This window comes from Pteropus alecto, unplaced genomic scaffold (genome assembly GCF_000325575.1).
Source record: "Pteropus alecto unplaced genomic scaffold, ASM32557v1 scaffold102, whole genome shotgun sequence".
NCBI classification, from domain to species: domain Eukaryota; kingdom Metazoa; phylum Chordata; class Mammalia; order Chiroptera; family Pteropodidae; genus Pteropus; species Pteropus alecto.
Genome location: NW_006432224.1, coordinates 2156899 through 2159855, shown reverse-complemented (window position 1 = coordinate 2159855; position 2957 = coordinate 2156899).

Here is a 2957-nt window from a genome sequence, read left to right as displayed (position 1 = left end):
CTGCTGACCGTGGCCCCCGTTGCTTAATGAACGCGAGCGCTCTCCCCGCGTGTGTGTGGGCCGTTTCCGTACCCGCTGTTCGCCCGTCGCTCCTGGGGTCGGAATTCTTGGCGTGTTCTGAGGATTAATGCCGAGCCAGGTGCATACGTGTTATCGGGTCACTTCGATAACCCAGCTTTACATGAAAATAAATCGCATTGTTTCTCGGTCATGTATGGGGAGTCTTAAGTTTTCACCTAAATGGCACATTTCCTTCTGTCTCGTGGAACCTGGACCACTGCCACCTCAGTGGTCGGCTCGTCAGCCGCAGGGTGCCTGGTCCTGGAGCCAGGGGAAGGCCCCTGAGGGAGAGTGCCCAGGCCAGGCTGAGCAGTTGAAGAGTAGCTTGTCACCTTTTCACTTAAGCATTTCGTGATTTGCTGAAAGTAGCTTTATGAGCGAGGCGGAGCGGGGAGGCTGGCGGCGAAGCGGCGTGGCCCGCGAGCCGCACGTGTGGTCTGTTTGCCATCGCTTTGTCGTGCGAGCATCGTGCTTTTTGATATTTCTTATTTAGAAACTAAAAATACATTTTAACCTTCCCCAGCTCCTTCAGTGGTCAGTTGCTGAGTCGTGATGCACTTAGGTTCTTTCTTCCCGTTGGTACTCTGTGCCGGCTCACCCAGCCCTTGGTTCGTTTTAATGGTGTTTTTTGTTTGTTGGTTTGGTTTGGTTTTTGATACGTGAAGGACGTGCATCGTGAAACAGTTCTCTGGTTCTAAGAGTCAGAGCAACTCAGAATGATACACTCGGAAATCCCACTCCCTCGGCATCCGGCTGCCTGATCCCCTGTTCCCTTCCGCCCTGGAAGACCGAGAGGTGTTCATCCGTCTTCGGCTGTTAGAAAATGGCTGGAAAGTAGTATCTGTAACTGTCCCTGGTGAGAATTCTTCAGTGTTTAATGTACATGTCGTGGTCACTTATTTAACTTGATATTCTTTCATTTTGATCCTAGGACAGTGGTAAATATAGTGATTTCTCTGTGAACTTATATTTTAAACAAACCTCTAGCTTTGATAAAAAGAATTCCAGGTCCGCTTACGTCTTTCTTCCGACCCTTAATATTTTGTAATTATATCCATCTCATGCTTTGTTTTCTAAATGTCAGCTCAGGGGCGAGCACAGTAACATATTTGAAAATTTAGCTGGTGTTGAGTATACTGGGGTGTCGGATGCTAAACTTACTCTCTGCCGAGGCTGTCATCCTATAGTCGCTATGCTCTTATTTTGATCATTGTTTTAATTCTCATGTCTAGTGAGTTTTTGTTTTTGAGAAGTGGTTGAATCCATAAGTGTCTCTCTCAGGATCTCTCTTCATTTGACTTTAGTTGTTTTTTTTGTTTTTTGTTTTTTTTTTATTGCCTCTTGGACATCTCCACTTTGAGAGTTCACATGACAGCCCTTCAGATAAATCCAAACGTATATATCCCCACCTTTTAACACTGTGCTCGGACATAGCGGTGATCACAAATTGCAGTTAAATGAAGGTTGCGGACGGGCAGGGGTCACCTGTTCAATTTGCTTGAACTTAGGTTGTAGTTCCTAAGTTCCTGGCTCTGCCTCATCTCAGTGGGTGATCTTGCTTTCTATTTTTGATGGAGAAAAGCTCAAAACAAAACAAAGCTGCTTTGGAGAGCAGAATTCGGAAGAAGCTTTCTGCGGCGGCCGTGCTTACGGAAGGGACCCAGAGAGAGCTTCTTCACGAAGTCACTCGTCGAGACGCCTGCTCGCCGTCTCCACTCCTCCTGACTTTCACGGCGACTCTCTACCTGGCCTCCGGGCCTCAGATGCGTCTTCCACACCGCAGCCCCCAGGACAAGTTCCCACTGGACCTTCCGGTTGCCCTAGCTGTTTCCCCGCTGAGTTCAGTATCCCCAGGCCTGATGTGATGATGCTCCCAGCTTCTCTCCACCCTGTCCATGTCCCACGCGTCCCGCGATTCAGCCTGTCAGCGCCGGCCTCCCGTGCGGCATTGGCCGTGTGCCGACGTGCTGGTCCCCTCCAGAATCCCCCACCCCCGACCCCCGCTTCTCCTGGTCTTCCTGCAAGCTCGCGCTCCAGCGCCAGGGGACTCAGTCTGCAGCCTGCATAGTGGGCGGAGCCCTCCCCCCACGACCGTACCCCATGTGCCTCTATGTGGTGTCCAGGCCGCCCCCTCGATCCCCTTGGGAGGGAGAGGGACCTGTTTTTGGCCTCCACAGCACTCAGCACTGCTGATAAATGTCTGTCGAATGAATGGGCGAGCATGTAAACGAGGGGGGCATTTTTAAATGATGGCCACGGGGGCGGCGTGTGCGCCTGCGTATGGCGCTGACGTCCGGGCGCCGCGAGTTCCCCTCGTTCGGGGCGCGCGTCGTTCCATCGGGGTTTGGGCTTGTCCCCGTTCTGCGCCGGCAGATCGCGCGTCCTCCTGCGTCTTCTGCATCGGGTGTACCGTCAGCCCAGAAGGACAGTGGAACTGCCCGAAACTGGGCCCCGAGGCCGGGGCAGGAAGCCCCTCCCGCGCTGGTGGCCTGAGGAGCGTCTCCGCCAGCTGCAGCCGAGAACAAAGAGCCAGACAGACGGGCGATTCTGAAGGGCAGCGTTTTGCCTCCTCAGAAACTGGCTCCCGTCGTGGCGACCGACTTGGAGGTGTCCGCAGAGGTGGGACCCACGGCCCTCGCGTCGGGCCCTGCGGGGCGGGGGTCGGGTGCTAGTTGGCCGTCGCCGGAGTTACAGCCGAAGGGAACCGCGGAGCCAGAAAGTTTCCTCTGGTTCCCTAACTTTATAGGTGAGAAAAACTGAGGTCACCGACCTCGTTGGTGGCAGCTTCGGGCTCTGGTGTCAGGATTTCTGGCCTGGTCCGTTTTCTGTCGCGCGGCATTGAGAGTTACTCGGGAGCGGTCGCGCCGGGTCCACGCTCAGACAAACGGCGCTTTGCC